The sequence below is a fragment of the Felis catus genome, chromosome B2 (assembly GCF_018350175.1).
Source record: "Felis catus isolate Fca126 chromosome B2, F.catus_Fca126_mat1.0, whole genome shotgun sequence".
In the NCBI taxonomy this organism is placed as follows: domain Eukaryota; kingdom Metazoa; phylum Chordata; class Mammalia; order Carnivora; family Felidae; genus Felis; species Felis catus.
In genome coordinates, this window is record NC_058372.1 from 123492172 (window position 1) to 123518959 (window position 26788).

Consider the following 26788-nt stretch of genomic DNA (forward strand, 5'->3'; position numbering starts at 1 on the left):
GAGTGGGGGAGGGGCAGAGAGAGAGGGAGACACAGAATCCGAAGCAGGCTCCAGGCCCCGAGCTGTCAGCACAGAGTCCGACGCGGGGCTCGAACTCACAGACCGCGAGATCATGACCTGAGCCGGATGCTTCACCAGCTGAGCCACCCAGGCACCCCTTTTTAAGGCTATTTTTAAAAAGTAGTTTTAACCGGCAGTTAGTTTTGTTAAGTTGGAGTCATTGTTAAATGTGTTCATGCCCATCTTTTCACTGGTGAGGTTTTAGTTATAAAAATATATATATAATAACATGCAGTGGTGGCTACATTCCACACTTTTGAAACATCTCTATGCAGAATAATATAATAGAACCTCAAACACTACTGTTTTAGCTTGCTGAGAAACAATATGAAAATATTTGTACTTTTTGGTATGTCTGGCCTGGTAACCATTTGTATAAGGTATGTATGAGAGGGTGAATTAAAAAGTTCTAAACGTGCAGGCCAACCTATTTATGGTCTATAAATATATTTTTCTTTTATTTCTTCTTTATTAGCAGTAAGCCACTTATGTGAGTCCATATTCGTTTAATCTTAATAAAAGGAATCAGATTCTTATTTTATTGCCTTTGTTGCTTATTTTTACCCCAACTTGGATTCTTCAAATTATTTAAGATTTCTCAAAGCTCTGACAAAGTCCAGTCATTTAGGGCAAGGACAGAATCTTCTTTCTGTCGAGCAAGCTAAGCATAGAAGAGACATCAAAACTGTGGTTGGGGTCAGCTGAGCAAGTGAATCAGAGTTTGGAGTAGCAGGACCGTGCACTGTGTGGGGTCCCTTGTATGCAGCCTCCAGTGATCTGTGTGGAGTCCTCAGACCCCGGGAGGCTGGCAGTCTCCTCCCTAAGGGCCGCTGGGATCCCTGTCTCAAGATAAAATGAAGACAGCTCAGGGGCACCTGGGTGGCTCAGTCGGTTGAACGTCCAACTTTGGCTCAGGTCATGGTTTCCCGGTTCGTGGGTTCGAGCCCTGCATCGGACTCTGTGCTGACAGCTCAGAGCCTGGAGCCTGCTTCGGATTCCGTGTCTCCCTCTCTCTCTGCCCCTCCCCGACTCATGCTCTGTCTCTCTCAAAAATAGATAAATAAATCTTGAAAAAATAGGAGTGCATATATCCCTTTGAATTCATGTTTTTGTATTTTGGGGTAAATACCCCATAGTGCAACTACTGAAGTGTAGAATCGTTCTATTTTTAAACTTTTTGAGACACATCCATACTGCCTTCTATGGTGAAGAAGCTTTGCTTTTCATAATCAATCTTTCCTAAGGCACTCCAACCCTCCCCCCCCCCCCACCCCTCCAGTGCCCCAGATAGCAGATGGGCTCTTCCTGCAGCGTACAATAGGGAATCTCACTTTCCTGAGACCTTTCTTGTAGTTTAAACAGAGGAGGAAATCCATATCTAAATTCCTATGCATTCTCTGCTAGGACGGCAGAGGGGATGGCACAGGTGATGAATAACTGGTTTGCCAACCTAAGAATGGGACGGGAAACCAAGCAGGTGTCAGAGGACTCCTCTCCATCCTTTGGGGCACATGCCCTTTCTCTCCTGAACTGTCAGGGAAGGATGGAAATCACACTTTGATGATGCCCACACTTGCAATGCTAGATAAGTCAAAAGGAAATAGATAAGGGAGCCAGGTAAAGGAGAAAAGAAAGGCACCAAAGGAACTTCCAAGGTATTGATTTTCCCCCCCTCTGATACGTCACTCTTCAGCATACATAGGCTTGCAGCATAATGTCTGGTACAAATGCAAAGGAAGCAATCTCTCTTTTGTGGCGTGGACGTGCTGAAATGACCTTGAAGGCACCGTCTGTGTTTTATATGGAGGGAAGAGTGAGAGATGAACCACCTGTGATGTCCCTTGTTTACAAGAGAAAGGGAAGGTAATTGATTACCTTTTGATCCCAATCTATAGAAAGGTAAGAAAATAAATTTGGTGATGAACAACCTGGAGCCTGTAAATCCAGCAGCATATAAATCCGTCATTTCCCAAGTAGATTCCCCGAATGGATCTTTTTTATGAAAGTGCTCCTTTCATACTGGTGCAACCTCTCACAATAAGGCAGGATTTCAGGTCAAAATGTGTCCGCTGTGATGCTGACAGCTGCCCAGTGGGATGGGGTCATATAACAGCACTGCAGGCATCCAAGGGACATCGGTTCTCGACCCCTGTGTCAACCTCTAGAGTTCCCAGGGTCGGGTCAGCATCCTAAGGACGCCTGTGGTCTCATTCTGGGACACCTCTGGGGCATCCCACAGAACGGGGCCATTCTTTGCCCAAAGCGTTCCCAGCCCCATTTTGTGGCTCGCTTTGTAGAAGGACACCGTGAAGCATGAGAACAAACGTGACTGGGAGTGGAGGTTGGGGCAGAGATCGCCAAATCGTTGAGAAGCCCTGGAAGAGACAGGGCTCCTCTCTGGTACGGCTTTGATGGGAATTATGGATTCGTACTAGAAGAATTTGAGATAAAGGTGCCTTCTTTCGGCATCCCATAAAATACAGGAGCCACACATATTGCATATTCATGATGGAGGTTTTAATTTTTCAACCACTTGGCCGATAGTGGATTGTAATCTGTAAGGGATATGGCCAACTATTACATTACCACTCCACTCTTCTAGGGTCAGATTCCAGGAAACCCTGGGCTTAGGAGCAGTACCAAAGCAAGGGAAGGATGCCACTAGTCCCCAAAGTCTCTGTCACAGATCCCTGGCCCCAGAGCTACGCACTTGTGTGGCTTGTGCAGTGCGTGTTAATCTTTAGAGCTGGAGACTACAACACTGCACTTGGGCACACATAGTTGGACATTTTTTAAGAGCTTATTATGCTTCGAATGCTCTTTTCAGAATATGTTAATATATATAATCACTGAAATGATAGTAATCACCCTAGAAAGTGGTGGACAGATAACTCTGCCCTTTCAAGGCTTATTTATGCAAGGTGAAAACGGGAATATGTCCTTTTCTATAAGAAGAAATGCTTTTCTTCTGGAGGTGGCAGTGAGCTTTGCTTTCTTACTCACTGGAAGGCCTGTGGGAACCCATGTACCAATCCTTCCTTCAAACGAATGCTTCCAGGATGAAAAGCACCCGCCCCCAAGTTAATTCCAATGTCTAGTTTAGACAACGTGGGAGAGAGCATTTAGATGCACTAGTTAAAAAATCAGAGACAAAATTGCTGTCTTGAAAAGATATGTGCGTCCCCATGTTCCTAGCAGCATTATTAATACCAGCTAAGACGTGGAAACAACATAAATGTCTGTCAACAGATAAATGGATAGAGAGAACGTGGAGTATGTATATACAATGGAATATTATTTGGCCATGAAGAAGGACATCCTGCCATGTTGTGACAGCACAGGTAAAACTTGAGGGCATTATGCTAAGTGAAATAAATCAGACAGAGAAAGACACAAACTGTTTGGTCTCTATATACTGTATGTGTATAGAATTTAAGAAGAAAAATAACCAGACTCAGATAACACAGAACGGATTGGTGGTTGCCTGAGACAGGGGGAGGGGGTGTGCAGGGTGAGCGAAAGGGGTGAAGGGGACCAAAAGATGGAAACTTCTAGTTACAAGTGAGTCCTGGGGTATAATGCACAGCACGGTGACTATGGTCAACAATCCTGTATTATAGGTTTGAAAGTTGCTAAGAGAGGAAATCTTAGAAGTTGTAACCACGTGAGGCGATAATGTTCACTAAACTTACCCCGGTGATCATTTCACAACATATATGCCTGTCACATCATTATGTTGTACACCTAAACGCTAACGTTATATGTCAGTTAGATAGCAATTAAAAATTTAAAAAAAGGTAAAAAGTTACAAAGATGTAAAAAATAAAAGAGTAATAAACATTGATATAAATTCCTATTCTATTACTTCCTCTTGTCATCAGCAATGGCTGCTATGTATGCAAGGAAGACAGAAACAAAATTTCCTCATACATCTCTCCAGCTGTGTTTTGCAGGGATTTTAGGAATGTAGCGCTGTTTTTTATTTTAATGCCAGTGTTTACATTGCGGAGCATGACAGGGAATTTTTCCATCTAGATCTCTTGAACCACACAAATGCTACTGAACCTACCTACTTACCTATGTTGGCTCACCTAACACACCTTCACTCCCTTAATTCTGATGATTGCCGTGGGGCTTTGGGAATCCGTTTCCCAGACTCAGTGCAAGGTGCATATTTATTTATGCAAAATAAAAACACATTTGTCCTGGCGATGTGCTACATCTGCTAACACCAGTTGGCTGCATGGCTGCAGCTTTCAGCTTGAAAGGTGAAGTCTTGTTGTCATGCACGATCCCAGGTAACTGATGGGCGTAAGGCGGGGGGAGGAGTTACCTTTTGTGCGAACTGTCAAAAACTCTAACCCCAAACTCTAAACGTCATTAGAAAATGTTTTATGATCTTGAAAAGAGTAGTAGCATGAAAGTGATAAGCTAGCATGTAAACAAGCAGGCAAAATGAAGGGATAAACTAAAATATGTATCTACGTGACATTGAACGCAGAGACTTCATAACACGGTCTTGGGTTTGTTTCAAATCCACGTAAGGTATCTTGTTGGTTTGCATCTTTGTCATACCTTTCCTCATTCTCCCCAGCCTCCTACCAATCATCAGAGGCAGGTGCTAAGACAAGATCATGTCCTGAGCTGAAGTCAGACGCTTAACCAACTGAGCCCCTATTAATGCTCCTTCTTAACGGAAGCTTTTCCTAACCTTAATTACCAACTCCTGTAGTCCCAACTAGAGGAGATTAGGTAGGCATGGGCATGTATTTTAGACCTGGAGATAATCTGAAGAGCACATCTGCTCTGGGTCTCTGCTTTGGAGATGTGAGAAGTACCCACTTCGCAGAGGTAGCTGAGACTTGGGGGGACAGGAAAAGACAGCAAAGTGGCCACATATGGTATTTTAGACCTCTCTGTGCTTGTGTCTCTACTGATCTGTTAAAAACCTCATTATTTTAAAGACATTATAAAATCTACCCATGGGGGCGATTTTTCTAAATTCGGAATAGTAACTGTCCCCATCTGCCAGAGCTGTTGAGAGCCTTTGAAAGAAGGATATATGTAAAGCTTGGTGCCTGTCATTCTAGTGTTATTTTGTGGCCATAAGCCATGCTTGTAGGGCAGAGAGAACGTCATTTAGCTATTTTAAAAAATACAGGACTTTTGGGGTGCCTGGGTGGCTCAGTCGGTTGAGCGTCCGACTTCGGCTCAGGTCATGATCTCACAGTTTGTGAGTTCTAGCCCCACATCGGGCTCTGTGCTGACAGCTCAGAGCCTGGAGCCTGCGTTAGATTCTGTGTCTCCCTCTCGCTCTCTGCCCCAACCCACTCGCATTCTGTCTCTGTCTCTCTCAAAAATAAATAAACGTTAAAAAAATTTTTTAGGGGTGCCTGGGTGGCGCAGTCGGTTAAGCGTCCGACTTCAGCCAGGTCACGATCTCGCGGTCTGTGAGTTCCAGTCCCGCGTCAGGCTCTGGGCTGATGGCTCAGAGCCTGGAGCCTGTTTCCGATTCTGTGTCTCCCTCTCTCTCTGCCCCTCCCCCGTTCATGCTCTGTCTCTCTCTGTCCCAAAAATAAATAAACGTTGAAAAAAAAATTTTTTTTTTAAATTTTTTTTTAAAAACCAGGACTTTTGAATTAGAAGTCCTCTGAAAAATAAAACCTCCTACCTTATCGTTTCCTAAATGAATAAAAGTAAGGCCAAGAAGGGTAAAGTGACTTGCCAAGGTCACCCAGCTAGTTAGGGATGGGAAGGAGATGGGTGCCCAGATCGCCTCATTCCTGGTTTAAGCCTTCTTTCCACCATGTTGCAATATGCTTGTGTTTAAGTCCAGCATATGTAGCCGCGAAGACATCCTCCAAGACCCCCCCTTGGGGAATAAATTGCATTGTTTAGAAAAAGCGTTTGCTTTCTGGGACCCACCAGTACTTCATTTCACAAGGTGATTCCGCAAGAGAGTTACATGCAGCCGCTGTTCTTTCTCATTATTTGATTGGGTGGGCCAGTGCGCCTCGGAGAACCTGGAACGCACATTCTCAGCGTCAGAGACCGCAGCTCCTGGCTAGACACAGCCACTGTTTTCCTCCCTCCAAAAAAAAAAAAAAGCCCTCAACCACGAATGACATGTGTTTCAGAGCAAAGACTAAACATCGACTTGCATCGACTAGCAATGGTATCTCTTCAACATCGCACAGTGAGTCAAGTATCTGGGTTCTAGAGCGGAAGGAAGTTTGCCTGCATGCAGGCCTAAGATGAAGGCGGGAGTAGATACACTGGGGAAAGAGGAAAATAGGCCAAACTGAAGAGTGTGAGAAAATTAGCTCAGCTGATTTGATGTGAACATCTGCAGAAATTGTTAATGGGCACTGTGTCTAATTAAATCCACCAGACATATGCATGCCTGTTATCTGTGGAACGGTGTTCTTCCCCATGCTGCACCTGTTGCTGGCAGGGGTAGACTTGCACTCTATCGAGCAATGTCACAAGGGTTCGAGGGAGAGAAATTTGAGGCTCCCGTCTGATTCACTTAAAGACAAGCATATCACCAGTAGAAGACAGCCAGACTCAGGACTCAAATGCACACTAAGAGGCAGACGCACTGGGACCTCACTACCGTTCAAACCACCCGTCTGGAGCGCCTCACAATTCCTGCGGAGAGGACAGACCCCTGGGCAGTGTAGATTTCAGAGTCGAATTCACGCGGTGAACCTGATTTCAAAGAAAACGTTCAGCCTGTTTCGCCGGAGGACAAAATGATCAAGTTCCAATCAGTCTCCGTTTCTGTGCACATGACTATGATGCAAATACCAGATGATCTTCGCGCATCCGCACTGGCTTGTTTTTGACAGATGTTTCCTTGGTTATTCTGCATTTGGTCAGACATTGCTTTGTGTCTACTCATGTCCCAACCTTTCCTTGGAAAAAAATGGTCTCCACTAATTCAGACAGAGCATCTCCCCAATGCACTGGGTGTGGGCTTCCACTCATTCCAGTGGATTGCCAGTGGGGGTACATCGCATTGAGGAGGCAGCAAGGCGTAGGGATTGACAATGCAGGCTCTGGAGTCATCCCAGTTCCCTGCTTGCTCCTTAGATAACTCCCTCCAAGCTACTTCAGCTCCTTAACCTTGGTATCCTCATCTGTAAGGTGGAGAAAACAGTAGCACCCGCCCCGCGGGGTACTTGTGAGGGTTAAATGAAGCAACCTGTCAAGTGCTTAGAGTTATCTTGGCACACGGTGGACATGCCCATCAAAGTCAACTCTTTTCACTAGCTTTTCCTGAGCAAGCTATCTCCAGCAGGTGCCAGTTGTAGCTCAGCGGTCAGATTTAAAGAGGAGAGACACGTAAATTAAAAACCAAGCCCGAGGGGTGCCTGGGTGGCGCAGTCGGTTAAGCGTCTGACTTCAGCCAGGTCACGATCTTGCGGTCCGTGGGTTCGAGCCCCGCGTCAGGCTCTGGGCTGATGGCTCAGAGCCTGGAGCCTGTTTCCGATTCTGTGTCTCCCTCTCTCTCTGCCCCTCCCCCATTCAGGCTCTGCCTCTCTCTGTCCCAAAAATAAATAAAAAACGTTGAAAACAAAAATTTAAAAAAATAAAAATAAAAACCAAGCCTGAGGTTGAATAGAGCTGTTCTGAGACCTGTGATATTACGTAGACCCCATATGTTATTTATCCCAGTTCCGTGTACCAATAGTGATTTTATCATATACATACCCTGCCTCCCCCAGCCTCCACCAGCCTCCACACAGGTACATGTTCACGGGCTGATGTGATCTGGTGAGTTAAAATTTAGTCTGATGAGCAGGAGAGTTGAGTTCTTGGTTAGATTTTACTTCTAATTCTGTAATAATGTGTATAGTCACTACCGCTTAAATTTTTAGCTGAAGTTAGGATCACGAGGGAGTAGTTTAAATCTAGTATCTCTCACTCATGACCTAATGAAGACGTTCTAGGAAATAGATCCTCGGGGAGAAGGGGGGGTGTGGAGAATAGGTGGTAAGAGTTGGATATCCAGGCCCACGTTGTATCTGTAACTAGTTAGGTGCCCCTCCCCCTTTCCTCATGCCCACACATGCCACCCCAGAGTGATAGAACCCAGAAGAACGAGGTCGTGGTGTGAAGTATTTTGTGGTCTTACTAGGAGGTTTGGAATACAAGTGGGAAAGATGCTGTGTGCACGGAAGTATCCTTGCCAATGACTACTATAACTTCTGCAATAACAAAACTCCAAGGGCAGGGAGATCGTCCACAGCAGAAGATGCATGAGATTACTGTAGTTCATACTGGACTCTCCACGAGGCCTCTTAACGGATACTTTGCCATTCTTATCTCTTCATCTGCTCTTCTTTCAGCTATGTTGAGATCGAAAAGTTGATTACGGGGCGACTAAGGGTGGCTCAGTCGGTAAAGCGTCCGACTTCAGCTCAGGTCATGATGTCACAATTCCTGAGTTCGAGCCCCACGTCGGGCTCTGTGCTGACAGCTCAGAGCCTGGAGCCTGCTTCGTTTCTGTGTCTCCCTCTCTCTCTGCCCCTCCCCTGCTTGTGCTCTCTCTCTCTCTCTCTCTCTCTCAAAAATAAATAAGCATTAAAAAAATTTTTTTAAAGGCGATTAAAACACAGTGCACTATTCCTGTCACAATGAAATCGAATCCTTATTTTCAATCTATATTTAAAATTGTATCCTCCATATAAAAAGACTTTCTTCAGTTAGACTTGTAAAGAACATTCTGTGATGCTTTAAATGGCTATGTTGGTCTACTTTTATAGGCTTTTGGAACATTCACAAAATATAATGTCAGACAGAAAAAAAAATGGTAGCAAATAACCGCTACCATTTATACTCACATCTCCTCCCTAGCCTGTCTGAGAAATTTCTTCTCAAATTAACCCCCATGGAGTAAAAGTCTGTGTAAACAGATGGACTTTGCACCTTGCTCCAAAGGTCAGCTGGCTGGAGCACTGTGATTTTGGCAGCAAATCTCTCAGTCAAGGACCTTCCCATAAGAAAGGCTTCATCGTCATCTCCATTCAAGTGACATGAACGGGACTCGGCTTCCATCATAGACACGGCATTTAACGACGCTTCCAAAGGGTTCTGTTAGCACTGACGATGATGGCTGGGAGGCTGTGGAGAATGTTATATCATCCCAGGCGCTTTCACATGCAATCTCACAATGGAAAGTTACAACCCCATAGAGTAAGAAATGCAGATGCAAATTTTTTTTTCCAGGTTAAAAAAAAAAGGTATATAATTCAGTTTGGATTGTGGAATTTCTCACATCAAAAGAACTTCAAAATGTGCTTGACTCTATTTCAAACGAATCCAATTTTGACACTTTTCAGTGCGTCATCTAGATTGGTCAACATACTGGCCACCCTGGGTTAGAGCCACGGGACTTCCGCGTCCTTCAGACACAGCCTCCTGGGTCCCCCTTGACTGGCCCTGCCGTAAGAAGAACTAACTGGCTGGGAGGCAGTGGTGGATGCTGCAGCTGCATTATCCTGAGGGAATCTGATTTTCACCCATAAGAAAATTCAGGCATGTGATTATTTCCTGTCCGTCTCTTCACGGAATCGTTGGACAGTACCCATTTTCTGTTCTCAAGTGGAAACGCTCGCATAACTGTGCGTTTGACAGAGTCCAAAGTGTGTTTCTGAACAGAAGTGCCTATTGGGTCTTCTCTAGGACCACAGAACAGTTCAAAAGAACTTTGTTCAGGATCGGCTAATTTTCTTTCTTTCTTTCTTTCTCTCCCCCCCCGCCCCCGCCCCAACCATTGTTGGAGTGTCGCATGGGCATCTCTCTCATCTCTCAGATTGATGGCATCGTCTAGGACTTCCCACATAGACAAGATAAACGAAAGGCTTCCATGGACAGGTATGTAACTGTGGAGACGGCAGTGCTGCAGAAGAGGCCTCCTGACCAGAAAGAATGTCTGTCCCACAGTCAACTCTCTGGCTCTGCAGTCACCTTTGACATGACTTGTTGAATAGGAGTTTGTTTTCCAATTTCCATGGTTCAGCCATAGGCCATGCAAAGTAAATACTGGTAAATGAGCAACAGTAGATTCAAAGGAACATAAGACCAGAAACCCTCCTCCTTTGGAAGACAGTTTGGGTAGCATTCACATGTGAATCAATCTGTTTGGGGTCTTTGAAGTGACTTTGATTAAGAGTTGTAGCCCAAGAGTGGTGAAATGGGCAGGGTCATCAAAAGAATTGGCAGCTCCAATCTGGACGCCCAGCCTGTGCACCACATCCAGAAAGAGCCCAGGTAAATGGCCTTACGGGCAGAATGCTTTCGGCCTCAGAAAAACTAACCAGGAACTCACTATCCATGGAGATTTGCATACAAGTGGGTTTTGTTGGAAGTAAGCAAAATATTCCACGAGACTTCATGTTTCTACAGATCTGCATCGAATTAAATGAATTCATAGTCCAGGAAAACTTTTTTCAGTGCTCTTTAAGAAGCAGAAAGCAATAATTTTCCTTTGAAAAGCAAGCAATTTATATATTTCCAATAGACACAATTTATCGGTTTATGAATAAAACCAAAAAGTAACAATTAATGCCCCCAATTTCAGGAACCACATAAAATCAAACACAATGCATTAAACTCTCCTTAATTCTATTAGAAATGCTAAAATTAATGAATATTGAAATTTTGCAAGCTTACCAGAATTTGACAATCTTTTGGCATAAGAAGAAAAATAGCAATTTGTTGAACGACTAAAATTTCTATCCGCCTCACCTCAAAAGAAGAATCTTGAAAACAATTTAAGATTCTTTTGTATTCCTTTGCCTTTTGTCTTTAATTCAAGCCACTATAAAATTTGCATCTGTCTCATTCACGTTTTCCAATCTAACTTAATATTATCTTCACTTTGAAAGGCTTTCTACTACTTCAACAAACTGTGGCATTATCTTTTGATTTGCAAAACTAGATTAATTTTGGAAGTCAAACACAAAGGAAATAGCTGAGGCCAGTGGTGAAGTTGTCATAGTGGAAGGAGCCTAGGCTTTGGGGTTGGAGAGAAATTAATCACTAAGTGACCTCAGTCAGTTTCTCCTCCTTTCAGGCCTTAGTTTCACTATATGAAAAATAGGACCATGATCCCTCTTGCCGAGTTGCTCTGAAGACTAGAGATTTAAAAAATGTGAACCATTCACTACACAGTTATTTGTTCAGCAATGGTATCTGTTATTGTTAAATGTCCTAGGCCCATTTTCTGATTTTCATCAGCTCTGTTACCAGGTTCCTTTTAGGTTTATGTTATTTTGTCTTGGGGCAGGACTATATTTCATGCACAGATTTCCAGTTTTCATGGGATTTGAACCATAAATATAGAATTGATTTTTTTTTAGGGGTGCCTGGGTGGCTCAGTTGGTTAAGCATCTGACTCTTGATTTCGGCTCAGGTCATGATGTCACAGTTCATGAGATAGAGTCCCACATCAGACTCCATGCTTGATGTGTGGAATCTGCTTAAGTTTCTCCCTCTCCCTCTGTCTCCCTCTGCCCCTCTCCCCGGCTCCCTCTCTTATGCTATTAATAACTGTGATAAATGTATTCTAGAACAGTAGTTTTAAGTGGACACGAAAAACAGAGCTACGTAATTATTGACTCAAAGTATAATGAGGACAAACACTCCCTTCTAACAAGCGTATCATTACCCAGTTGATTCAGAAGGAGTAAGAATTCTCCAACTAGAGGGGCGCCTGGGTGGCGCAGTCGGTTAAGCGTCCGACTTCAGCCAGGTCACGATCTCGCGGTCCGTGAGTTCCAGCCCCGCGTCAGGCTCTGGGCTGATGTCTCAGAGCCTGGAGCCTGTTTCCGATTCTGTGTCTCCCTCTCTCTCTGCCCCTCCCCCATTCATGCTCTGTCTCTCTCTGTCCCAAAAATAAATAAACGTTGAAAAAAAATTAAAAAAAAAAAAGAATTCTCCAACTAGAGGGGGAAATCACAGTCTCACTTTCTGTGCCGCAGACAGCTGAAATTCATTGCACACTCCATCCTCCTGGTAAGACTCTGGTTTTTTTCATCTAGGATCAAAAAGGAGCAAATGCTACTGTTCTTAGCAAATTTTATTTTCTCAAAAGCCGAAAGATCCGTCCACATTGTAAGAAAACAGACTGACCGATTCTGTATTATTCTTTAGGAGATACTGAGGGCCCCGAGGAAACGGTGCTCTGAATAACCGTACGGATACTGAGCAGCTCTTACCTTGCAAGCCAAAACTTTTCCTCTGAGTCTACCGAGAGGAGACCCAGTGGAGTTGACGGCTAAGGTTCCCCCGTGCACCTGGTATGAAGGAAACCTGGATCAAAGGGTTAGCAGGTGCATGTTTACATCGAATTCATGAAGGGTGAGAAAAGTTAGGATACTGGAGGCTTTTCAGAGAATAATACGCCAGGTGAAGTATGATGACACACATAGGCGATGAGTGCTGTTAGAATATCTTCCCCTGTTTGAGATCATCAGTTTGTCCTTCTCAATCTCAACTAACACAAGAATGTGAGTGCAGTTTATGTCAAAGACTAACTATCCTGGGCCCTAACACCACTCTCCCTTCCCCCCAAATAAGTCTTTCCTCCAAGAAATTAAAAAATACCTTCTGTAATTCACAAAACACTCCTGTTAGTAGCATTTTGACTTACTAAAAGAAACAATGCCCTTATTTTCTTCTTATATCTCTATCCTTCCCCATGTTAAAAAAAAGATCCACTTTTTTCCTTTATCCCGACACTTCTTTAAAGAGCAAAATAATTCCAAATTGCCATCAAAAGTTCAGAAGGCAAGGAGGAATCATTCTTCACACACTTGGCCAGTGAGATAAGAAATAAGGGGGAACATCTCTTGATGTGGCCGAGACCAGAGTCGGGGGAAGGTTCGTGAAAGCAGAGCCTTTGGAGATAAAAGCTAGTAAAGCTAGAATCAGAAGAAAAAAAAAGACGCCCCCTTCCCTATACAAAGTAATCAATCCTCAAGAGGAAAAGAAAGGAGAATAAGAAAAGAGATTTTATGGATGAATGCGGCATACTGTCATCTCCTAAAGCCAAGAGAATGGAGAAAGTTCCCACATGAAAGGAGAAAAGAGGAGACAGGTAGGGCTATGTCACAGCAATGACTTGTTCCAGCCATTAGCTATAAAAAAGAAAGCCATACTGAGGAGGGCACTTGTTGGGATGAGCACTGGGTGTTGTATGGAAACCAGTTTGATGATAAATTATATCTAAAACAAAAAAAAAATATATATATATATATATTCCAAAAAAAAGCAAGCCATGTTTTGTGTTTACTTGTTCATGTGCTTCACCAGCTCAAGGAATATTTCTATTTATTTATTTTAATGTTTATTTATTTTTTATTTTTTTGTTAGTGTTTATTTATTTTTGAGACAGACAGACAGACAGAATGAGCAAGGTAGGGGCAGAGAGAGAGAGACAGACAGACAGACAGAATCTGAAGCAGGCTTCAGGCTCTGGGCTGTCAGCACAGAGCCTGACGTGGGGCTCGATCTCATGAACTGTGAGATCATGACCTGAGCTGAAGACAGACACTTAACTGACTGAGCCACTCAGGCACCTCATGTTTATTTATTTTTGAGAGAGAGAGAGAATGAGAAAGAGAGAGAGAAAGAGCGTGAGCAGGGGCAGAGAGAGAGGGAGACACAGAATCTGAAGCAGGCTCCAGATTCCCGAATGCAGGGCTCGAACTCATGAACTATGAGATCATAACCTGAGCCAAAGTCGGACGCTTAACCGAATGAGCCACCCAGGCGCACCTCAAAGAATATTTGTATTAGAGTGGTATTTGACAATTACAGTTATCATTTCTAACTGGTGACCATTCATACCTAGTGGAAACCTAATTAATGTTTGCGGCTAGGACCAACATTATTGTCAAGTAACCCTTGACTCTAATGATCCTTGATAGTTTGAGCCTTTTTAGATAATGTTTGAATTTGAGATGTCTTGATTGTGACCTACCTCCTATAACATGAAGTACTGATTACATTGGATTTGACCTGTGGTTCAGATGTGGCTCCTTCTTACTTCATACAATACCTCCTCATAGTTCACAAAATTATCTCACATGAGTTGCTTTTACAATGAGATATAGAACATGCTGATGTCGTAGGTAAGTACACTAAAAGGCACAGAAGTGGCAAAGCCAGGCCTTCGGCCGCAATTCTAATATTCCTTCCACCAACTGGTATACAAATTAAATGCACTGGGCATGACACATGCCTTCTATAAGTCTGCAAAAACACGCACTGGTGACTGTTAGTGGTATCGAGTGGGCAGAACTGCATAACACTGCCCCAGATGTCTTACTAAAATTATCCTAAAAACGACTTAAAGGATTGGCAGGACCACCATCCTTCAAGGCATGAATGATGTGACACCACTGATTGACACAGACCCAGCTCAGACCTCAGGAAGAGTGGGGGGAAGACAAGCCAAGTCACAATCCAAATTAGTGCAGCGGCTCCTGCAGCTAGAGGAACACAATGTGTTCTTTGACTAACCTTTCAAAGCCTCGTGTAGCTTGAGCTCTGAGGTTGCTTGTTAAAGAAGGGCAGGGCGGGGCCGAGCTGACAGCCTGGAACATTGACCACCATGCTCCGACTGACGTGTAAATCACCCTGTGACTTGGGGTCTCGAACTTAGACAAGGAAATGTCATCTCCAGACTTTGCCCATCATGGCTTTATGCAGAAATGGCCCCTCTAGGTGCCTCTCTCTACCTTTGCAGACACGTGACCCAGGGCTGGTTGAGAGATAACATTTTTGGACTTTATTTCCAAGACTGGTTATAGTTTTTAAAAACATCCCTCTTATCTAAAATTGACCCATATATTTTTTTTTTCTGAAAATACCACATCTTTCTATATCCAGAGGATAGGAAGTAGAGAGCCTATCTTGTCACTGTAGCGGACCCATTCACCAGGTTGAAATTCCTCTCCGGTACCTTTGCGGCTGCTACCTTCAGGATCGTCCTTCTCCCTTCTCCCTCGACGTTGGCCTCTTTTCCATACAGGTGGTTTGGTCAAGATATCACCGCATCCTGAGATGGTCGATCTACCCACATGATTTATACGCTGTCCACCTCTTTTTTTCAGAAATCTCACTGCTTGTTACTTGTGACTGAGCGAAATGAAACTAAACGCCAGCCACAATGGATAGCAACTTAGCAATTCTTGAAAATATTGACAAAGAGGAAGCGAGGACGTATGTCTACATACCTGCTCAAAAGGTACAAACTTCCTGGGGTGTCTGGCTGGCTCAGTCAATAGAGTATGCAAATCTCGATCTCAGGATCCTGAGTTCAAGTGTCACATTTGGCATGGATCCTACTTAAAAAAGAAAAAAAAAAAAGAGGTACAAATTTCCAGTTATACAATAAATGAATCATGGAGATGTAATGTACAACACGACACTATCGTTAATAATACTGTTTCGTATATTTGAAAGCTGCTGGGAGAGTAGAACTTAAAAGCTCTTACCACAAGACAAAAAATTATAACAGGTTAAGTACACTTATTGTGGTGACCATTTTGCAATATATGCAAATATTGAATCATGCTGTATACCTAAAACTAATGTCGTATGTCAATTGCATCTCAATAAAAAAGGTGTGTATAAAATTAAGCATTTTGTCTCCCCTATGTTCATCCCTGTTAACATGGCCAATCAAGAGTTGTTTACATCAGTGACCCTTACATTTGTAGGTGAATTTCCTGGGGGCTTTTGATTCAGGAGGTTAGGGGTGGGGCTTGAGATTCTGAATTTCTAAGGCATTGCCTGATGATGCTGATGCTGTTGGTCCATGGGCCACACTTTGGGTAACAAAGGCCTTAATATTACTTCATAGAGATTGACACAGCTGAGAGTGAGAGGGGGTGAATATGATAAAGGTAATACAATTCAGATTCTTCTAATAATTCATAAATATCTGATAAAATAGAGATTATACTACTGGAGGTCTGATTATGCTTTAGAATGACTATCGGTTTATAATCGAGAGAATATCAAAATAAATCGTGACCCAAATTTCCCAACATTTACGTTCTTTAGTTTGCAAGGCACAGACAATTCCCAATTCTCTTTGTTTGTGAATTAAGTACTAGGACGTTCTCTTAAAACTGATCGTTTCCGGGGGTGCCTCGGTGGCTGAGTCGGTTAAGCGTCCGACATCAGGTCAGGTCATGATCTCGCAGATGGTGAGTTAAAGCCACATGTCAGGCTCTGCGCTGACGGCTCAGAGCCTGGAGACTGCTTCGGATTCTGTGTCTCCCTGTCTCTCTGCCCCTCCCCCGCTCGTGCTCGGTCTCTCTCTCTCTCTCTCTCTCTCTCAAAAATAAATAAATAAATATTAAAAAAAAAAAAAAACAACCCTGATTGTTTACTTAGCAGAATTCAGAAGGGAATTATGGAAGAAGGAGCTCTGCTGAGGCTTACGGCATCAGGAAACTGGATAAAGTCTGGAACTTCCATCATACCTTGAAGGGCTCCCCCAAGACCACTCAGCCAAGTCAGCTTGCTGCAACCCCCCAAAAGTAGAAAGCAATGTTTTTGGGTAAATGAAGTCATCATATCACATCACTTCTTAATATTATATTTAGTTTTCAGGGATATATATATATATATCGAGAGAGAGAGAGAGAGAGAGAGAGAGAGAGAGAGAATACTTTGGAATTCAAATTGTTGCACAAATATTATACACTGGGCCATTTAGCTATGGACTGGGGATACAGGGTGGACAAGACAAACAAAATCGTCTCCTTCGTTGAGATGTCAGTCTGTATTTTCTTTCTGTTTTTCAATGACATCTGTCTTCTTACAACTCTGGAGCTTCCTCTTCCAAACATTCTTTATTTTTAAGCACAAAATGGAATTTTGATTCCTAATTCAAACGTTCTGTTTTTAAATAGGGGCAATGGGAACATTTGTAAATATCGCTATAGTTGGAAAGATCATGAATCTGGCAACTATTTTTTGGTGGATGTTTATCCAAATGCGTATGTATAAGCTTCTTTCTGGCTGCATAGTGCCTTGCATCTGTATCCAATTTGGGGGCATAATATTGCATTATAATCTTGTCTACAAGTCTTTCACCTTAACTGGGTTAGTCAATTTGTGGTGGAACCACCACTAGCCATTGAGTTGCCAAGCCAGATAAGGGGCCCATCTGGGCTCACTAAATCATGTCGATGGAACTTTGTAAACAACTCTCAAATCGTTCTCAGGTCCTCAAAATCTCATTCAGGCAAATAGAATAGCCTCCTCACTTGCCTCTCACTTTGGACCTCCCCCTGACCTCCCATCTTGGACTTCCGGTCTGATGTCTACAGCGCCCAGAGGAAAGCTCTCTGAAATGTTAATGGCTCACGACACTCCTGGTTTCGGTGCATTCTCATTGCTACCAGAATAAATCCAACACAGTATACAAGTTCCATGAACAAACACATGTGAAAAACGTTGCACTCTATCTACCTCCTTTGATTCACAGTACATTTTACTACATTCAAGGTTCTGAGAAGTACAGTTAAACAGACTTCTCTAGTTTCATTGAACCCAGAATGTCTCAGACTTATTTTACTGTGAAACTTCTTTCCCCCAGTAATTCCTGCCCACATCCCTCCAGCCAGCATTCTCTAGGACACGATTTAAGGAGCTCACTTGGTGATGTGCAGAGCTCTGACCTCACACTGGAACCTGTGTGCCATTCTGAGGGACCCTAAGCTGGTCTTCCTCAGAGTGGCTATATTCCCTTGCTGTGCTTGATTAAACACAGCTAATTCAATCATATTTTAGAGGTAGATTCTAGATTTTACACTTTTAAAATCATTGAGCACAACTCATTGATTTGACACTCGAAGCAAGGGTTCGAGGTGGAGAGACTTCTTCAGGGTCACATAGACAATAAACTAGACATTGAAATGCAAAAAACAAAATCTGAGTATAGAAAAAGGCAACTATGGTGCTTTGGGGTAGCAAGTGAGAAGAATGTCTGAAAGAAGAAAATAAATTGGGAAAAGAACAAAAAGCAAGCAATGACTGTCTAGAGCAAGGCTTTCCAAAAGGAATATAATACAAACTACAAATGCAAGCCACAGAAGTAATTATAATTTTTTTCAGCAGCCAAACAAGTAAACAGAAACTGATGAAGTTAATTTGAATAATGTATTGTATTTAACTTAATATATGCAAATTATCATTTCAACATGTAATCAATATTAAGAACTATTAATGTTTTATCTTACGTTCTTTTTTTTTTTTTAAGTGAAATCAACAAAATCTGGCATGAAATGGGGCGCCTGGGGTGGGGATGAGCTTCCAGCTTCAGCTCAGGTCATGATTTGTGGTTCATGGGTTCAAGCCCCGTGTTGGGCTCTGTGCTGACAGCTCAGAGCCTGGAACCTGGAGCCTGTTTCAGATTCTGTGTCTCCCTTTCTCTCTGACCCTCCCCTGCTCGTCCTCTCTCTCTCTCTCTCTCTCTCAAAATTAAATAAACATTTTTTAAAAGCTTGGTGTGAATTACATATTTTCAAATTTATTTACTTATTTTGAGAGCAAGATCATGTGCATGAGCAGGGGAGGGGCGGAGAGAGAGAATCCCAAGCAGGCTCTGTGCTGTCAGCCCAGAGCCTGATGCTTGGCTCCATGTTGTGGACAGTGAGATCACTCACTACCTGAGCCAAAATCAAGAGTCGGGACGCTCAACCAACTGAGCCACCCGGGCACCCCTCCCCTCTCCCGGTGCGAATTTTGTACACGCAGCATATCTCGGTTCAAACTACCCACATTTTCAAGTGCTCAGTAGCCATATGTAGCTAATGGCTACCATACTAGACAGTAAAGACATAGCGGTGATCTAGAGTGGTGGTTCTTAACTGAGGGATAATTTTGCTCCCCGGGAAACATCTGGCAATGTCTGGAGGTATTCTGAGTTGTCACAGTTGGGTGGGGAGGAACTACTGGCATCTAGTGGGTAGAATCCAGGGATGTGGCTAAACATTCTACCATGCACAAAATGCTTCCCTGCCCCCACAACAAAAAAATTACCCGGTCTCAGATGTCAATAGGAGTGAGGTGAGAAACCCTACTCTAGAGAATTGGTGAGCTAATGAGAAATGATCTGTTCTGTATAAAAGCTCTAATTCTCTCACTCACTCATTCCAAAAATACTAACAGAGCTGCAAATACCACTGGGAACTCTGTTAGTAATTTAGACATCAAGACACATCAAACATCATCAAATAGAGTCAATGAATGGCAAAAGGGTTATACCATATGAGTTGCAGAAATGGGGCAAAGGAAGGAGCAACCAACATGTTTGTTTTTATCCATCACAGGCTCAACCAAAGGTCTTACATGCAGATGCCTGAAAAGGGAAGATAAAGAAAGGAAAACAAACAAAACAAAACAAAACAAAAAAAAGAAAGAAAGAAGAAAGAGAGAAAGAAAGAGGAAGAAAGAAAAAGAAAGAAAGTCAAAAATAGTGTAATCAGAAGGAAAATGATTTTTGGAAGAAACTAAAGAGAAATGATACACTAAGGTAGGTGACTGAGAAAGAAATGGAAAGATAAAGCAGAGTGAAATGGAATCTAAGGAGTGGAGTCAAATAGAGAAAGGCCGGTGACATTAACCACGACTGTCCATGTTCTAATATTGTAATATCTGTTTCCCCTCTCCACCTCTCCATTCTCCATGGTCTTTCCTAAAGGATCTTCTCTGTGGCTACTTCGGACAATGATTTTTTTTTTCCTCTGAAAGTAAAAAGAGCTTATTTTCTGGAAGGATGTCAACTTGCTGTACGTTGGGATTAGAAGGCGGGTCGATTGGGGACACACGGGGTCAGTGTCTGGACAGCGATCTGTCATGAACCAAAGCCTGTCATAGATGGCCCTCGAGATGCAGACAAAGACGCACGACCATTATTTTCCAGAGAGAGCCTTTAAAGCACCTTGGGGCCGCCGTTCAGCACGGGGCCCTGAGCTCCCGTGTTGGACCACCTGCCAGGAACTGTGTGTCAGGCTGACCTCTCCCAACCCAGTGTGAATAACTTCCGAGAGGTAGCCCCACACAAGGGCAGGGGCTGCAAGCAGGCAAAGAAAGCGAGGAGATTTATAGCTCTAGGATATCTCTCTCTTTTGAAAATAAAATGGCACATTAGGGGGAAAAGGGGGCTTGTCTGAAAGGACCTAACCCCAGGCATGACCAGTTCAATGTTCATTACCCAGCGCAAAAGCTTGGGTCAGTCCAGGCAAGTCTGTGGAGAAAAGAAAGGATTGGTGTGTTTAGGAAGAGACAAGCAGAGGCTCTCTCAAAACTTTTCTGATCCATTTTTAAAAAGTCTTACCCCAAATGCTATTTTTCCCAGAAGGCAATGTTCGCCTGAAAGCATTGGAGGGACCATCCCCACGACAGAGGAAGACTCATGTCAGCATCTAGAAACATGTTAGGTTCTACTGTAAAATTTATCGATATCTGGGAAAGAACCCTGTATGCCATTAAAAAGCTCTTCAAGATAAAAAGAGAACTAGGTTTTGTATCTTTTGCCGTCATTTTGATTTTTTTAACCTCTAAGAAGTTGCTTAGACTCTTAAAAACCCTGCTCATTCTCTTAAGCCCTGATGATTCTTTTAACCACTGAAAAGACCAACTCTTTCTAACAATAAGATGATGGCAGTCTCCCTGATACTGTTCCCACAAGGACAGAGAATGAAACCCCGAGGTCATCTCTGCTTTTCAGTAAGAAGCGGGATAGCGAGCAAGTTTCACCATCAGAAAATATCGCCTTCTTGGAGGATGGTGTCCTTTCTAGAGTTCTGAGGGACAAAGAGGAGCTCTGGGCAGGAGAATCTGACGTTCAATTTCAGAGTCCCACCATGGGCATGTCTGAGGCTGTACCAGGGAAATCCATACACAATGAAAACACAGACAAGGGAGATTTGCACAGCTTTTAGCTTAGGTCAAAAAAACATGTAATTGGTTAAGTAAGAGGGCACTAACACGTGCCATGTCACGCTGGATTTTCTCGAAAAATAAAAAAAAATAACAAAGTTAAACTTTCAGTCAACCTGAAAATATTAGCTTTTTATGGGGGCAGGGCGGAACGAATGGAACAGCAGCGCTTTTTTTTTTCTTTTCTTTCTTTTCTTTTCTTTTCTTTTCTTTCTTTTCTTTTTTTTTTTTTTTTGATTGTCCATTTTCAAAGTCTTCTCAGAGCAAGAATGATAGGGGAGTGAGGCAGACAGGAAATAGGTGTGGGGGGAAAATATTTAGGAAAGGGTTAAAGATACAGCACAAGTAGAAAAGGTAGGCCTCTATGACTTGTGGCCAAAATATACGTCCGGACACCATGATAAATGTTTTTCTGGGTTTGAAATGTGAAATTTTCCAATTGGAGGGGTCAGTGACATATGGAATCAGTAGCATATGGGATGTTGTGGATAATGGAGACTGAAGCAATATTTTACCGCTTCTAACTCTCAGGTGGCAAATACTTTTTATGTAGTATAGGTTGCACAGGCTCAGGAAAGAAGAGATTTTAATTGTAGAGAATTTTCTTCTTTAAACCATAAAACAACATTTTGGAGGAAAAACAAAAAAAGAGAGAAAGGCTTGCCCTCAAGCATAAGATCAAAGACCAGGATTTGTGGGCCAGAATCATTTTTATTAACCGAACTCTTGGTAGAATGCAGGGCATAGAAGACATATTTAAGAATGAGTTTCACATCCGGATTTAAACCCTCATGTTTATACAATGCTCTTCATTGAAAATTTTTCTTCGTTTTAGTGAATAAAAATTATATCATCAGACTTTAACATTTCCCCCCCATCTGCTTTTAAATTATCTTGACTTCTTCTTTATCAATAATTATGATCATTTTGACCTAGTAAGAAAGCCCCATCTCCTGTGTGTATCTCCCCTCTGACCTTTAGTCAACAATCACGTGATTTTTTAACATCAGTTTTTAAATGAGGAGGAGGACAATGATGGTGAATAAAATGGTAAGAGGATACTTAATGTCTTCTTTTCTGAGGTCAGTGGTGGCTAGTTTTTTTTTTTTTTTCTAATTTTTGTTTAAATTCGAAACAAACTTTACTTTTCTATCATTAATTCCTTCTGCGATTTCAAATGTTCTATCTGGTCTCCAAGTAGAAAAACTTGTATTGAAAAATATCAGTTGTATTGATGTCCTGGGTTTTATGTTGGGACATAAAACGGTGGGGAAATGGTAAATCCACGAATAAATACGTGTTTTCACCCAAATGAAAATCCAGAGAGAGTTTACTGTCCTTACACTCTCTCTCCTCCTGGCTCATGGAATAGACACGAATGTGGAGGGAACGCTGACCCCCAGCATCCACACAAAGAGCATCGGACAATAAGGAAGGTCGACTCTTTCTACACAAACCTGCCTTTGTGCTCCGCGTGGGGCTTGATCCTTGCGGCCCGAGAGCTCAGTGGATGCCAGGGAGATAGATGTGATGTGTTTGCCTCATCCAGGGTAGCAGCTGAGCCACTTTCACACAGGCAGGCAGGTACAGCCGAGCCTGGTAACAGATGAGAACCCCTAGGGAGCCCTTGACTATGGAGAATGAAAAATCAAAAGAAACCATATTGGACACAGATACAAAGGGAGTCCCCTGCTCCTTTTCTCTCCTCCCTTGTTCCCTTTCTCCCCTTCCTTAGGAAACATCAATGAATGTGGAAAGCTGTCTTTCCCCTGGAAGCATTTGTGAGCACTGGGACTCCAGATGCTATTCTATGCAAATGGTTTCCATCCTTTCCTGCCCGGGGAGATGCTTTTTTAACCCATCTGCATATCCATTTTCTGTCTTTTCTGGGGGAGAGAGGCCAACGAAGAGATGAAAATACTTTCCAGACAACTGTTTCCACTGCTTCACTCTGGTTGAATGGAAATGTGGCCCCGAGGAAGTGGAGTCGGGTCGCTGTGGCTGTCCACTGCACGGTGTCAGTGCCACTGGTGTGGATGGGGGGAGGGGAGATGTTCGGCAGCAAGGCCCGGAAGGGAGTCAGCGAAGTACTAGTTGAAAACTTTAAAGACGCTAGGTGTTTTCCTCACATTTGGAAGTAGGGGGGTGAAGGTATTTGAAAAGAGTTGGCATCCAAAATTATGGAAGTACTTCAATGTCATGGGACCAAATTTTCTATTTCACTGTAAAAGATGACCCACTTCTACTTCCCTGTTTACTTGCAAAGTACCACAGTATGAGTGAAAGTCGTTTCTACTGTCATCGTTTTTCATTTTATAGTACCTCTCTATGAGGTCAAGCCGATTCGATCATTCCAGTCGTATGACTGAAATTTTTAAAAAAATACAAAGAAGGGTAGAGAACGCAGTACCAGGATTGTGGGGTAATAAATTATAATTGTGAGGTCCAACCACTCTTCAAAGCTGGATGTCAAAGAGGATTCCAGGCATTTCAGAGTTTGACACCTCGGCGTTCCTTATCCCTTCAGCCCCTATTGATACTGAGTCAGACATAGAACAAAAGCTCAGATAATGTACAAATAAACTTGACACACACTAGGATGTTGAAGGGATATTTGCAATTATTATGTTACATATTCTTTATTAAATATGAATCTAATATCCTGAGAAAATGGGTCTCATTGATGTTATATTTTATTTTATTTTATTTAAAAACAATTTTTTTTCAACGTTTATTTATTTTTGGGACAGAGAGAGACAGAGCATGAACGGGGCAGGGGCAGAGAGAAAGGGAGACACAGAATCAGAAACAGGCTCCAGGCTCTGAGCCATCAGCCCAGAGCCCAACGTGGGGCTCGAACTCACGGACCGCGAGAACTCACAGACCGCGAGATCGTGACCTGGCTGAAGTCGGACGCTTAATCGACTGCGCCACCCAGGCGCCCCTGATGTTATATTTTAAAATATGACACAGTTTAGGATAATTATACTGGGCTTTGACATTTCTGGTAGCATTATTGGTCTGCAATTCTATGCTGGTGTTCCTTACAAGGAGTAAATCATTCACCATCAAAAAAAAAAAAAATTAATCCTTTGAAGGGGATCCAGAGTTTGCTTTGCCACATGTATCTCCAAGGACATGTGCACACACGTACACGGCAACCTACGCCTTAAAAACAATATTCCTGCAGGGAGCCTGTGATCCGTGAAAGTCCCTTGTGCTAAAATTAAAACACAGATAATGCGTTTACTGAGAACCAACCTATACTCTCAACCACACGTATATAAGATTCTGATATTAACACAGGAGTGCGGTGGCTTTTGTGTTTTTTTTTTTTTTCTTTTTTTTTCTTTAGAGAACACACAACTACAGTTAAGAAGAGAGCATTTACAATGGTGGTAAAGAAATCTCAATTCAGGTCCTGAATCAAATTAAATAATAATAGACTAACCTAAAGATACAAAGTATGGCACACATGTGCTCCCTCACACTCATGGCAGACATCAATAATCAATCATGACCCTTTACACCCTACTGCGCCTCAGAATCCTTCTCAACAATGCTACAAGGAATCACTACTATTAATCAAGCTGGCATATAGGTTAGGATAACTCTCTATTTACCCATCCCTGCACTAGTCCTTTCATCTGTTTGTGCCTCAGTTTCTCTATTTCAGGGAAATGACCACAAAGATTAGAGTCTTGTATGGATATAAGGTTGTGGATTTCTGGACTCGAGCATCAAGGGGTGATATATCTTTTTTTTTTGAAAGTAAAAGTAAGTCAGGTGATGTTAATATAGGAGAGTTTGGGTTAATTCTGTTTATAATAAGAAGTTGCATTATGCATAATGTAACTGTCTTCCTGTTTAGAATTCTATCACGGCTGCGTCACCTCAAGAAACTGTTACTCATGATATCATTGGTAATCAGATGTACAATAAATCAGAGATTTAATACATTTCATAGCCAAAGAATGCTTCTCTAAATACATTGATTGCATAAAGGTATTGCTGAGTCTGTTACTGGAGGTCAGTATCTTTCCTAAATATATTCCTCTATAAATTAAAAAAAGACTTCTTTCTGGCATCTGAGATACTCTTCCACCTCTACGTCATTAGCCCCTGTCTTACTTCATCTTGACTGAAATGCCAACACTCCAGAAAGGCCTTTCCTTCTAAGTGCCAATCCAAAGTAAATTACCAACACTCCTATTATTTTATCTCATGCATTCTGTTCTTTTCCTCTATGGCATCTACCACAATTAGAAAAAAAGCGAACCATCCATTATCTATCTATCTATCAATCTATCTATCATCTATCATCTATCATCTATCTAATTTTTCATCTATCTATATCTATCTAAACTTATTTAGTAGTTGTCTTCTTCAAAAGGAAAGGTACTGTGTTTGTTGTTTTTGGTGTCTGTTTACCACCTAAGACCCTTACTTACTCTAGAAACCTTGACTGCACATTAGCATCACCTATGAGGCTATTTAAAGATCCTTATGTTCACGCCAAACCCTGGAAGAATTCTATCAAAGGGAGGGAAACCCAGACATCAGTGTGTTTTAAAGCTCTATCCCTGAGAACAGCTAAGACTGAGAGACTACAATGATGTTGGGGGAAGCGTTAATGTAAGTTGCCACGGCAAACCCAAGTTTTTTCATGTTAAAATACCCTAAATAATTTTAATAGTGCGTTGCATAATGACACCGTACGTAGCTGTGGAAGTTATGAAAGCCATGGAAAATATTAGGATCTAATCCAGCACCATCATAAAGGGGTAGGGGACAGATATATTGACAGTGCAAGGCAATGTTTTTGCTCTATGTGCCACATTCTTGTACTGGCCTATGAATGGACTGAAGTCAGAAACAAAGTGCTCCCCTTTTCAATGAGCCTAGCAGTTTGCCAGTGATGAGTACAAAAGCGGGGGAGAGGTTTTATGCTCATTCACAATCGGAGCTAAGCTGGTGGGATCATATCTCCCGAAAGTGTGGCTAGAGGCGATTAGAAACAAGAGGAAGATTTAAAGCTTGATGCTTCCTAGACATTAATTGGGGGTGGGTGACTCAATTCAAATGCAGCCACCTGCCTGTAAGACATGTATTTAAAGAAAGGATTTATGCAAAGCGTCTGATTGTCTTTGGCTGTGGATACCCGCTGAGTCTCCAAAGCACGGAATTGGTGAGCTTTGGGTGGGCAGCCCAGGGCCTGGCCAAAGTACTCCACGCAGGAAGCAACTGTTGTGGGTGGGGGACACAGAACTGGGGTCAGAAGAGCTGATTAGATGCATTGCTGTGTCACTTACCCTTTTGGTAGCTCTGTGCAAGTTACCTATCCTCTGGGTCTCAGTTTTCCCAATTTTATGTCTAATAATAAATTACCCAGAAGGACTGTGAAGGTCAGCTATAAGGCCCTTTGTAAATGCCGATCATTACCATCACTCTGCACCTCCTTACTGGAATATTACATAGGTTACTAGATAACATCATTTATTTTTGTAAAAAAAAACAAAAACAAAAACAAAAACAAAAACAAAAACAAAACGCTTGGAAACACTACATTTTGTCAAATTATTCAGTCATTTGTGGTTGGATCAAAATCATAAACTAAGCACAAGTCCCAGCCTTCTTTTCCCTTCCTGAAGCCCTAAAAAATAATAGAAAATTTGTTAAAAATGTAACAAGTCTGGGAAATAAGAAATAATGTCTCAAGTGGATCAGAAATTCTGGAAATTCCATAAATATT